The sequence below is a fragment of the Schistocerca cancellata genome, chromosome 7 (genome assembly GCF_023864275.1).
Source record: "Schistocerca cancellata isolate TAMUIC-IGC-003103 chromosome 7, iqSchCanc2.1, whole genome shotgun sequence".
Lineage (NCBI taxonomy): Eukaryota > Metazoa > Arthropoda > Insecta > Orthoptera > Acrididae > Schistocerca > Schistocerca cancellata.
The window spans coordinates 208255283-208269188 of record NC_064632.1 but is presented as its reverse complement, the minus strand read 5'-3'; positions in this window follow the sequence as shown (position 1 = coordinate 208269188).

Sequence of the window (13906 nt, the reverse complement as noted above, 5' to 3'; positions counted from 1 at the left end):
GATTTGACGTCCCCATAGTTTCAAAGAGCTTCCTTAATCTTATCATTTTCAATGTCAATGGGAAGATTCAAGACACGAACGGTTTTGTAATCGATGTATGCTGTATAGTTGGAAAGCTTACTCTTATAGCCATTTCTACTTCATAGCCCCACTTTGGTCACTCTTTATGAGCAGTCGCAGCCCTGAATGGTTCAGATGGCTCTGAGCACTATGGGATTTAACATCGCACACACCCATGCCCGAGGCAGGATTCGATCCTGCGACCGTAGCGGTCGCGCGGTTCCAGACTGAAGCGCCTAAAACCGCTCGGCCACAGCGGCTAACAATTACCTGTGTAACCCAGTCATCTGTTCCCAGGGATGTCGGCTGAACAGGACGGGACACCTTGTCAAAAGGAAATACTAGCGTATCTTTTGTGAGGTTTGTAGCTATGGTTAATTCAGCGACGAAATTTCGGTTGAAGGAGCAATCATATCACAAGGAATATCAACGAACACGGAGATTAATGGACGCATAACACTCAGCGAAGCTCAAGTACAGCGATGTAAACACGGAATTGCAGTGCAGCAGTAAACAACGTGCACTCACTAGCGCGACTGAAACTGAACTACCACTAGACCTCGAGCTGCGGACAACCTCTTTGCTACCTGATATGTGCTTAATGGGACTGGCTATTCAGCCACACTAGCAGATTACTTTTACTCTCACAGAGCTAGATATTGAAATTTGTCTTGTACACTCACATTCACGCTTTTCATTCATCAGGTCAGATGAGGATAAGATGTGTATACCGACATATTGCAGATAGACGTATTGAATATGCGTGGTCGTGCTCGGACAGTTACCTAAAGTTAGTAAAATGTGAAGTAAAATAATGATAATATACCTTGTAGCCATTATAGGCGCACTCAGCTGCATAAAGTTAAATGTTAAGCAAAATGACGAAGAGGCTCATGTAGAGGCCCTTCAAATTGAAATGTTTAATGCAGGTAGATGAAAACTATAATTGTCTTAGCCCGCTGCTGAACCCACGGAAACTGAATCCATTGTGCTGTTTTGCCCCCTGTGGCTCTAGAAAAGTAAACAGGTACCATTAAGAAGTGGTAGAAGACTCTTCACTAGGTCCTTATTACACGCGATTTCCTCAGGCTCTGTCGAATCGAATATTCTGCGACTTTTGCCCGCTAAAGCTTCCCATTATATGTGGTGCAGGTTCATCCTCCGCAGCACTTGGTCCACACTTAGTGGGCCTTTCCTTCCGTTGATGTTTTATGAAGTTCCCCGGCCAGTCATGATTTCTACCACGAGTTCGATTTGTTTCCTGTTCAAGTTCCTCATTGTAGAACTTGTCTTGAAATACGGATTCGGCAACATTGGTATGCCATATTTTTGATTTTGCGTCTTAGATCAATATTTTACGTGCTGCCTTCTGATTCAAGTATGTAGTTTTAATTGTACCATCGCCTTAGGTTATGACAGGTTCCGGTCCAATAAGTCATTCTATTAGCTTGTTGATTGCCATCGGTTCCTGAGTGACCAGTGACCCCCAGAAATTTTACCCTGTTGCTTTCCCCTGCTCTCCGAAGGTCTTCATTGTATTCTGCGATGATCTTTGATCTAGTTCCAGGGACTGATAGATATTTCACAGCTGGTTAGCAATCTGAATAAATGACAAATGAGTAACATTCCCACTGTATTTCTGTTTCTGCGTGAAATTTAGCTCTATTTTACGTTCCACTCTTTAAAAAAATACTTATTACCAAGACTGAGTCCTTACAAACTGTTTTCCACCTTGAACTCGTATGCTAACCCTTAACAAAGTATAACGTAATTTGAACTGAAATGTAGCTCGTCTCAATACAACCTCTCTTTATTTTAAATGAACTGAAGTAAAACAGTTACATGCCCCTAGTCAAAATTTTCACTTACCTCACGTCTTGTGACAATACTTCAGCAGATTTCTCGAAAGTACAACAGCAAACGGCAAGCAGGCAGCAGCTAAGCCAGAGTTCTGTTTCAAAATGAAATTATCAAATTATATTCAAACTGATGCGTACCTCATGGTGCAATGTGAACAACGACGCAAAGGGGTAAAAAATTGCAGAGAATTTCTATAAAAATGAAACAGCTTAATCAGTTGAAATGTTAATTCATGATCAGGGAAGTGGAAGTGGGGTGATCTTTCCCTCAGCGCCGGCCTGTTTGGCCGTGCGGTTGTAGGCGCTTCAGTCTGGAACCGCGTGACCACTGCGGTCGCAGGTTCGAAACCTGCCTCGGGCAAGGATGTGTGTGATGTCCTTAGGTTAGTTAGGTTTAAGTAGTTCTAAGTTCTAGGGGACTGATGACCACAGATGTTAAGTCCTATAGTGCTCAGAGTCATTTGAATCTTTCCCTTTCCACTTTCTTTTAAATAAAATAGTTATTCAAGATTTGTATTCCTTTCAACGTTCAATATATAGATGATATTCATCCTTGTTGTCCCTCACAACACATCTTTCTTCACCTAAAAGATAGAATCACAAGTCATTACAGCACTACAAAATACGTCCCTCGCCTACCCTACTGAAAATAACGTATCAGAGTGCGCAGAGGCAAATACTTTACCACGGCAAGACCAAAGATAGTTTAAGGTCAATTGCTCTCTCTCTCTCTCTAACGTGCACATACAAAAATAAAAACAACATAACCACCTTACAGAAATAGGTGCTACAATCTTCGTAGAACCTACCCAAATGCTCCTCCGTGCACACCCTGATAGCGGATATTTTCGCCTATGGCCAGATTACCTCGAGAGACTGCTCTCCCTATTCTACGTTGTACCCCGTATACTCGGGCCCCAGTAGGTCTATCTGTTTTCGACTCTCCAGCATACCAGACAATGTCTCCTGAAAGGTGCTGTGGTTCATACTCCCACTGCTCTATTCTTGCCGTAGTTACGTCGAAAAGTTTATGAAGTAGCAAAAAATTATTGTACGGTCAGTCGGCATTTCGCAGACAGTTTCTATGTATACCCCCTCACTACACTGGTCTGAAATTCTCGTTATATTAAAGGAATCAAGTTATTTCTAATTTTTTAACTGTATGTCCCTGCCGCTGTCTCCATTGTAACCAAAAGATGCATGGTCTCCATACCAGCATTGAATGTGGTGCTAATTCCCCACGTTATAGCTCACCAGTCCAATATCTGCACCTTACCAACCTCTCTAACAACCACCTTCTACTTCATTTCGCCATACTGTAGCCCCATCAGTTGAGATAGGCCTTATTACAGTAGTGAATATCCAGAACATGTCCCTAGGGATTTAGAACCTAGTTTTTACATCTTGTCATTTTAGTGCTCATAAGAGTGTATTTTGCCTATAAATGTTTATTCTTTATATGAATGACCCATGATAGTTTCGCATTCTTGTTCTCGTAGAGTTTCATCAAGAAGCTTGAAATTCCAGGATATTTGATGAATTTGCGTCCTTGTAAATGGTGCTACATCAGTTTCGTGGGCACTTTGTTGCGTCCTTTAAAATTCGGCTTGGGATTTGTGAATTGTTGGTAGTTTATTCCTAACTCCTGCAGGCAGTAGAGGCCTGCCAGGCCTATGTGGTAACTAGGTAATATTTTATTACCTGGCAACGTACGTGCCACCAAGAAACTCACACTTCGCAAATTTAAGTGGGTATAGCGACCTGTGCTCAGTAGAGAGCGAGCTAGAAAAAGCTAACAGAATAAGTAATATAAAGAAAACCTACTCGTCACCAACCCATAGGTCTACATCAGAATCATAGCTGTAAGCGTATAAATTGTAGAGGACAAGGTTTTTATTTAGGAAATATGGTGCGAAATTGTGATTTAGTGTGTTTCAGAGCGCGATGTGGCAGCCTCACGGCAAACGGCGGACGAAGGCCGGCCAGCGCGTTATGCAGCTGACACAGTTTTGCAACAAGCGTCGGTATGAGTGTATGTGCGCGGCAGCCATCATAACACAGCATTAGCATAATTACGCAGGCGCGGGCCGCATGTGGCATGGTTGCGTTAGCCAACTCATCGAGAACCTTCTAATAAACACGCCGCCGCGTAACTGGCGGATTCCTCAGAGGTCTGCACTATTTAAGGGCATTAGGGGTGGGCGTCGGCATTTTGTTCGACCGGTTGGGCGTTCGGTCGCTGTCACGTCGTCGTTATCAGTGACGCTGCCCTCGAGGACAAGCCGGCGGTGGGCATTTCCCGCTGCTGCACCGGCGACTTCCACCGTCGTCACCTGCGCAGCCGGTGACCGAGCGTGGCGTTGCGTTCCCCAGACTGCGTGCATCAGCACGTCTCCACCACGACACGAGCGGTGGGGCTGAGCTACTGGAAATGTATTCGAAGAACCAAAATAAAGAGGAAGACTGCTAAAAACTGCCACCTTCTTCTACCCAGCCACGCTCTACAACCCCGACCACGTCACCTGCTCTGGTCATCCTGTTACAAAATAATCGAACTTCGTTGCTTAAAGCATTGAGTAGTCCTCCCATTCTGTCTGCCTCCTGAACCAAAGAGAATTTCAGAGAAACCACGATCCACCCTTCTTGATGAAGATCGGTTAACTACCTGCCCAATGACTGACTCATCGAGCTCTGGTGAGGATTAGTAGCTGCGGGACCTTGGAAACTTAACTGATGTGGGGGGCTGGTATCTGGCCAATGCAGTGCCAGCCGGTATGGGGGAAGTGCGACCTCGAGTCTTCCTAGAGACATGAACTTAGTCGGGCATCACCCCGGGTGATCCCAGGGTGAGTTGACAAGGGCATTATTGCTCACCAGTTGGCATGCGTTATTGGTACTGCCCCAAAGTGTTTGACATGGAGACCACAAGTAAGAGCAGGGGTGCATAGACAGCAAGACTATGATTCACCTTACGGCACTTCTGGTGGGCAGCTCGCCATCACGGTAGCTGCCACTCATGCGCCAAGTCAACAGACATCACCAACGGGAAGGGGCGTCCGCGAGGACAGCTGGAATGCAGTATAAGGCTGCTTTAATAATGATCTGTAAATACTGTTTGAGTATACGGCACCACGGTAATCTGCCCTATCCTTCACCATCTCACCCATCATGAGGAACAGAGTCAGGAATAGGCCCAGCTGTTACAGTTGGTCTCATGAAGTAGTCGTTACACTTCACGACGCAAGTGGTCTGGGGAAGTGTTTATCCAGCATGAAAACCATACAGTTTGCCGAGAGAAGTGATTGTTGGGTAACTCGAGCCCAAACACTGTTTTGTAGAGTGGGGCAGTAAGACTGGATAATTTAGTAAATTACATTCGAGCAGCAAATCTCCAACACACTAGTATTGGTTCACTACAGTGGGGTGCGTAGAGCCACCCTTCCTTTATGTTTAATTCAGTATTTTTTCTGAGTTAAGAGACCCAATTTGTATTTTTTCTCAGTTGACTCAATTTGTGGAGTACTGGATAGAGAATGATAACGTTATGTTTGCGAATTCATGTGAATCCGTGAACTTGTCATTGTTTGTTTTGCAGTCTTGCACGTGTTGATGATTTGCCTCTCGATTGTTCAGACTGTAGATGGGTGACGACACATGAGAAAATGTAATTTATAAGGTTTTTCTTTTGTAGTGTTTTAGTGGGTTATTTGTGTTTCTGGTACTGCTAGTGGTGAAATCAAGTGCTGGTGTTACTACAGAATCTGTTGCTGCTGTAATACAGCAAGTGCGGATGTTAACAGAGGAAAAGTTTCACCAAAAACTCGAGCATGAGGACCTTCTTAATAGATATGTGGCTTTGGAAACCTTTGAGGTTCAGTCACAGCCTGATGCAAGGGAAAATAAGGCAGACTTGGAGATAGATTCTTCGACTTTTCATCCAGCAGTAACCGCACTCATCAATCCCTCTCCAAGTAGAACAGGCGTCTCCAAGAATTTTAGTCTGATGGCCACACCGGCTCTTCCACTAAATCCCAAGGTCATGAACAGAGCTATAATCTGCCTTCCTGGAGGCCTGATACCCTAGTACTGCTCGGAAATCCTCAATGTAGTGCAGAAGTTTTCGTGACACTTGCCACTACTGCCAGTCCTTACGGGCTGACACCGAGTAACACTGCAGCACTCATTACACAATGATCTGTTTATTGTTTGTTCTTGAGATGTGGCCTTTACTTCATTACATTGTTACAAATAAAAACGACTCGTGAGACTTGCTGTGACACACTTTCGCGAAACCTTGTTACTTCCGCCGTCATTAAAATCGCATCAGCAGTTCAGAACGCACCTCGATCATCATATTCCATCAGCACTGCAGGATATCTTCCCACCATAACATTACTCACCACGCGTCGGCAATAGTGGCTACATATTCGTTCCCTGCGATCATCTCTGGCTCAAAAAAACTCGGACAGACTTTGGTTCATTACACCTAACTACTGTAGTGTTGAATTATGCGCAAATTTAATAAAGGATTGCATGACTGCAGAAGCTGAAGAAATGTCTACAGAAAAAGCTAATTTATTTCAAAACATCAGTTTTTCTGCAAACGCTGCAGTTCGAATCTAAATACTTCAACTCCGTTTTCTGAGAAAACTCAACACTATGAGTGGTTGTCTCTGGTTCTGAATGAGTCAACGTGTGTTTCGAATGGTGCACAGGTGTTAATTCTTATTGAATGGATGAACAGAAATGATGAAGTTTAAGAACAGTTTCTTGACGTTCATAGCATTTACGGCATTGCCACGAGAGAAGAACTTTCTAAAGGCGTAGAAAATGCTGTTGAGAAAAACAGTCTTCAACGGGAAAACTTAAGGTGTGTTAAAATTGATGGTGGTAAAAACATTTGTGGAGAAAACACAAGTGTCATTGCTGTCGTGTCAAAGACGATAGAAAAAGTCGGTCGATCTAAACCATTAATCGCACATTCCATCGTTCATCAACACTTCCTGTGAGGGAAATGCTTGGATATATCAGAAGTCTTAAAGACACTCATTTCATCTGTGTAAGAGACTACATTCTCTCAGTCATCGTCAATTCCGCGAGTTTACTGAAAAGTCTGAAGAAAATGATTTACCATATTATGCACCAGTGCGCTGGCTTAGCTGTGGAAAAGCTCTGACTCGGTTTATGGGCTCCTATTTGCTGAAGCAACAGGGGATAACCATTTATTCGCTTCTGGGGTCAGATGCTGTGGGCGTGGACGCAAGGCAGAAACGGTGTAAGCAACCAGAATGTTGGTCATATGGGGAAGTGGGCCACCAAGCATCTGAATATCAGAAGAGAAGAACAAGAAGCACATTTTGTAGCAGCAGCTGTTAAACTGAAACGCAGTGGTTCGACTGTCAGAAAGTAGTCCAGATGGGCCGTAACACTGGAGATGGTAGTGCGCAGACGGAAAGCGTCTCAGTGGGCTTAGTGGGCGATGTGTAACAGAGGTTTCTAGTAGACACACATGTGTCCGTTATCAGTCTGGACCAGGTAAACAGGAGGTGACAGGGCCACCACGATAAAAGGTACATGAGCAGTGGGCGGCTCACGTTGATGCCGTTCATGGCCTGACATCTTGTAATAGTGATACTGGCAATTCGTTTTCTTAGTGCGTTCATTGGCGCCACAAGGTTTGCTCGCCTTCTCTGTCTGTGAGTGGCTGCAGCAGCTTCTTCGATAGCGTGTACTGTGGTACCATCTTTGGAGCAACCTCTAGTATTTCCGGGTGGTCGTGTGTTGAGCTTGTGAGTTCGAACGGAGCGGTAGTGAGGTCCGGACAGCCAGTACTCGCCCGACCGCTGGCGACACACATGCACTGTCCGACGGAAGGATGTGGTCACGAGAGTGCACTACCAACTCAAAGACCGGATTCAGCGAGTTTTTGTTGAATGGACCGTGATATTCGACTGGTGTGTGTGTCCGCCCGCCGAAGTGACCTCATGGCGATAAGTTGTCAGTCCACAATTTATACTGGTATCTTTCCCGTGCCTGAGTTGAGTGGAGACAAAATTTGGTACCTTTCCTTGTCGTGTTGATGCTGTCCGACAATGCGTGTAGTTCGACAACCTCTTGAATTGTACCGCGAATATGTTTTTGGGAGGTAGACCTTGGTTCCAGTGTTTCCTTCGGCCTTGGGCGTGTTTCTGAAGACGTGGTGCTGTCCATCTCTTCGCCATTGTTTAAAAATATTCCATCGTTGTACCAGTGATCGGACGTTAGGCGGATTGGTTAGTCGGTCGGTGGGTAGTTAAGCTTCCCCTAGTGTGAGTTTCCATCCTGTTACGTGAGCATCACCGCTTACACAGCTGTAGTCACCTTCCTCGTGTCAATTCAGGGTGCGTTGTCTGTGGATCATTCCGTCTTATTTGTACAAGTTGTCATAAGTGTTTAACATTTACCCTAATGTTTTAACAAGTTATTGCCTTCCCCACTTATAATTCCGGCCTTCAGCCGTTAATTGTGTGTAACACTGCTTGTGTCCCTCAGCCGACAATTTTTTTAAATTTTCTCTTAATAACGGTTGCAGCCGTCACTATAGCCTGTTACATTTCGTTAAGATTGTTTCAGAAAGTTTTTAGTATTTTAATATGCAGCTGCCTTCCTTAATTATAACTCAGGCCTTCAGTAATCGAGTATTCTGAAAACTGCTTGTGGCCTTCTGCCCCCAATAATTTTGAATCATTTCTTAATCAGGCCTTCAGCCTCTAATTGTTTGTAACACTGATTGTGGCCTTCAGACGACAAATAATTCCCCATCCTGTCTTAGTGATGCCTTCAGCTGTAACGATAGCTTGTTACAAGTTATTAAGATTATTAGAAACGGTTTTAGTATTTTTAAAGGGTAATTGTCCAACTTATTTGTAATCCAGGCCTTCAGCCTTTATCATAGGTTCTTACCGTCTGATTGTTAAGAAGAAAATATGTTAGTATTTGGTAATGTGTAACTGCCTTCCTCACTTGTAATTCAGGCCATCAGCCCTGGTGTATTTTTGGAACTGCTTCTCGCCTTCAGCCGACGAATAATTTTGAACCTTCTTAATCAGACCTTCGGCCGTTGATTGTGTGTGACATTGCTTGTGGCCTTCAGCCGACAATAACTTGCGATTCTTCTAGTAAGACTTTCAGCCGCCAGTGTAGTAAACTCCTTAACATGATTGTTGAGAGTCTTGTTTTTAAAAAAAATAAGGTGTAGGTGTTTTATGTGCAACCAACGATAACTGATTAGGCATTGTCCACACCTTTTCCTGCTTTCCATAAGTCCCACGTCTCAGTGCATGGGGTTGACACAGAAGTGTTGAGTCGTTGGGTTCGTGAGTTTACCATTGCGGAAACTAAGTTTACAGAGCGTATGGAAGTTTTGCCTTAATGCCACCATCTACCCTGAACTTTCGCGTTCGTTAGACAAATTTATGGAATCACAGGAGGTGAAAATTTTAATGGAGCAGATGTACAAAATCGTCAGCACAAGGTTATCTCGATAATTATTTCATCTACCAGTTGTGCCTGCTTCTACTAGGTATTTGTCTATTTTATTTCTGTAATAAAAGCCGAAGGGGACCGAGTTTACAGAACAACCGGCACACCAGTTTCCAGCCGAATGATTAACGGGCATAAGCCATGGAACAAATAACGGGAGTAGAATCTCTATACTAGGTAGCATAAACATTAGATTGAGGACTGGAAATTGCACTTTGAGAGTAATTGTATAAAGGAGAAACTCATGTAGGTCATCTCAGGGCTGCAGCTGGGTCTTGCCATCAGCACAGCACAGAATTCTTTGGTTAAGGTTAATTTTAAGTAATGATTCGTCTTGGAAGACTCGGGAGGTGTGTAGCAGCCGGAAAAATAGTTCGGTGCCCCAATTGTGAATATTTTAAACGTTTTATTTTAACAAGCGGCCTGTCTGTAGAGGCCAGCCCTGACGATGTGCTAATCGAGTAAGCTTTTAGATTGCACTTTTGACATTACGTTAAAACTTTCCGACCAAAAAGGCTTGACACACTAGACTCTCTGGAGGCACATAGAACAGTGAAATCCACAACACTTTGTGACCAACAGAGAAATGATATATTACATCTACATCTACATGGATACTCTGCAAATCACATTTAAGTGCCTGGCAGAGGGTTCATAGAACGACATTCACAGTTCCAATCTCGCATGGTGGGTGGAAAGAATGAAGACCTATATCTTTCCGTACGAGCTCTGATTTCCCTTATTTTATCGTTGTGATCATTACTCTCTATGTAGGTCGGTGTCAACAAAATACTTTCTCAGTCGAAGGAGAAAGTTGATGACTGGAATTTCTTGAGAAGATTCGGTCGCAACGAAAAACGCCTTTCTTTTAATGATTTCCAGCCCAAGTCCTGTATCACTTCTGTGACACTCTCTCCCATATATTTCGCGATAATACAAAAAGTGCTGCCTTTCTCTGAACTTGCTCGATGAACTCCATCAGTCCTATCTGGTAAGGATCCCACAACGAGCTGCAGTAGGCGTATTCTGAAAGAGGACCGACAGACGTAGTGTAGGCAGTTACCTTAGTAGGTCTGTTACATTTTCTAAGTGTCCTGCCCATAAAACGCAGTCTTTGGTCAGCCTTCCCCACAAAATCTTCTACGTGTTTCTTCCAATTTAAGTTGTTCGTAATTTTAATACCTAGGTATTTAGTTTAATTTACGGCTTTTATATTAGACTGATTTATCGTGTAACCGAAGTTTAACGAGTTCCTTTTAGCACTCATGTGGATGACCACTCACTTCTCGTTATTCAGGGTCAACTGCCACTTTTCGCACCATTCAGATATCTTTTCTAAATCGTCTTGCAGTTTTTTTTATCTTCTTATGACTTTATTAGTCGATAAACAACCGAAGACGGCTGCTCAGACTATCTCCCAAATTGTTTGTATAGTTAAGGAATAGCAAAGGGCCTCTAACACTACCTTGGGGAACGGCAGATATCACATCTGTTTAACTCGATGACTTCCCGTCTGTTACTACGAACTGAGACCTCTCTGACAGGAAATCACAAATCCAGTCATATAGCTGAGACGATATTCCATAAGCACGCAATTTCAATACGAGCCGGTGTGTGGTACAGTGTGAAAAGCCTTCCGGAAATCCAGAAATACGGAATCGATCTGAAATCCCCTGTCAATAGCACTCATCACTACATGTGAATAAAAATCTATTTGCGTTTCACAGGAACGATGTTTTCTAAACCCATGTTGACTGTGTTTTCTTCGGTGTAATTCATAATGTTCGAACACAATATAGGTTCTAAAATCCTGCTACATATCGACGTTAATGGAAATGTCGTGTGGCTAGGGCCTCCCGTCGGGTAGACCGTTCGCCTGGTGCAGGTCTTTCGATTTGACGCCACTTCGGCGACCTGCGCGTCGATGGGGATGAAATGATGATGATTAGGACAACACAATACCCAGTCCCTGAGCGGAGAAAATCTCCGACCCAGCCGCGAATCGAACCCGGGCCCTTGGGATTGACAGTCTGTCACGCTGACCACTCATCTACCGGGGGACTTTAATGATATGGGCCTGTAATTTAGTGGATTACTCCTTCTATCTTTCTTGAATATTGGTGTGACCTGTGCAACTTTCCAGTCTTTGGGTACGGATCTTTCGTCGAGCGAACGGTTTTATATGATTGTTAAGTATGGAGCTAATGCATCAGCATACTCTGAAAGGACCCTAATTGTTATACAGACTTGCTTTTATCAAGTGATTTAAGTTGCTTCACTACTCTGAGGATATTTACTTCTACGTTACTCATGTTGGCAGCTATTCTTCACTCGGATTCTGGAACATTTACTTCGTCTACTTTTGTGAAGTCGTTTCGGAATACTGTGTTTTGTAACTCTGCTTTGGCAGCACTGTCTTCGATAGTATCTCCATTGCTATCACGCAGAGAAGGCATTGATTGTTTCTTGCCGCTGACATACTTCACATACGACCAGAATCTCTTTTGATTTTCTGCCAGACTGCGGGACAACTTTTCATTGTGGAAACTGCTATAGGCATCTCGCATTGAAGTCTGGTCTAAATTTCGAGCTTGTGTAAAAGATCGCCAATGTTGGGGATTTTGCGTCTGTTTAAATTTGGCATGTTTGTTTCGTTGTTTCTGCAACAGTGTTATAATCCGTTTTGGGCACCAAGAAGGATCAGCTCCGTCGTTTGTTAATTTATTTGGTCTAAATCTCTCAAATGCTGTAGATACTATTTCTTTGAATCTAAGCCACACCTAGTCTATACTTATATTATTAACTTGTAATGAGTGGAGGTTGTCTCTCAGGAAGGCGTCAAGTGAATTTTTATCTGCTTTTTTGAATTGGTGTATTTTTCGCTTATTTTTCTGGGATTTTGGGATTACAATATTCAGTCTCGCTACGACATCCCTGTGTTCAGTAATCCCTGAATCGGTTTTGAGGCTCGTTATTAACTGATTATTTGTTGCTAAGAGATAAAGTGTGTTTTCACAACCGTTTACTATTCCCGTGGGCTCATGAACCAACTGCTCGAAATAATTTTCAGAGAATGCGTTTAGCACAACTTCGGATGATACTTTATGCGTACCTCCGGAATTAAACCTATATTTCCGCCAACAAACTGAGGGTAAATTAAAGTCACCACCAACTGTTATCGTGTGAATAGGGTACGTATTTGGAATCAAACTCAAGTTTGCTTTGAACCATTCAGCAACTGTATCATCTGAATTGGGAGGTCGGTAAAAGGATCCAATTATTATTTTATTCCGGTTGCCAACAATGACCTCTGCCCTTACTAACTCACAGGAAGTATCTACTTGAATTTCGCGACAAGTTAAAGTATTTCTGACAGCAACAAACACGCCACCGCTGAAACATCCCCTTAGACTGATTTATGAATGATTGTGCTGATAATCCTCTTACGTTATTTCATTTTCAAACAGCTGAGCAGAACTGAAAGTGCTCAGACATTTCTCTCTTTACTTATTCTGATCATCACTAAACTGACACACAATATCTTTAGTGCAACGAAATCTGACTTTGAATAATCCCTACAAAAGAATGGCCCTGACTAACAATAACCTACACCCTTCATGAATCACTTACCTCACAAAAATCTTCGTTGCTCGAACTACTGCAATACAGCGAGCGCCAATAATACCAGTTAAATAAAAGACTCTAACTACTGAATTCACTAACTAATGATGGGCATAGTTAGCAAATGAAAGATTTTGATAGAGAACAAACAATGTATTTACCTTAATAGTGTTCAAAAGTCATAATATATATCAGTTCATGACATCCAGTCTTACAAATTTACTGTCTCTGATGGACACACGACCAGATCATCCGCTCTCAAAAGTCCGCAATCTCTCTTCCCACATCCACCACTGCTGGCGTCTCACCTCCAACTGCGCAATGCTACGTGCTCTTCACATCCAACTGCCCAACACTACAATGGCGAATATTCCAACAATGCCAACCAGCCACAGACTGCACACAGCACAACCAGTGATTTTCATACAGAGCGCTTGGTGACGTTACCAACATAAAAAACTAAACAGCCTACTTACACCGCCAACTGTGTTTAGCCCATCCTTTCGGAACACCGTTAGGTTCTTCGCAAAAATTTCGGCTGAGCTTATGTCCGGCTTTAGACAGCTGTCAGTGCCTATAACGATTTGAGCAGCAGTGCTTTCTATTAACGCTTGGTGCTATGGTACCTTCCAAACACATCTACGACAATTTGGAACTGTTATACCAATGGTTCCTTTATCTACGTTCTTCCTGTGTTCAGCCTGCTCCTTTTGTGACTGACGCCCTCCTTGTTTTTTCCCGAGACCCTCTAACCTAAAAAACCGCTCAATCCACGCCACACAGCCCCTGCTATCCGTGTAGCCGCCTCCTGGGTATAGTGGACACCTGACCTATTAAGCGGAACC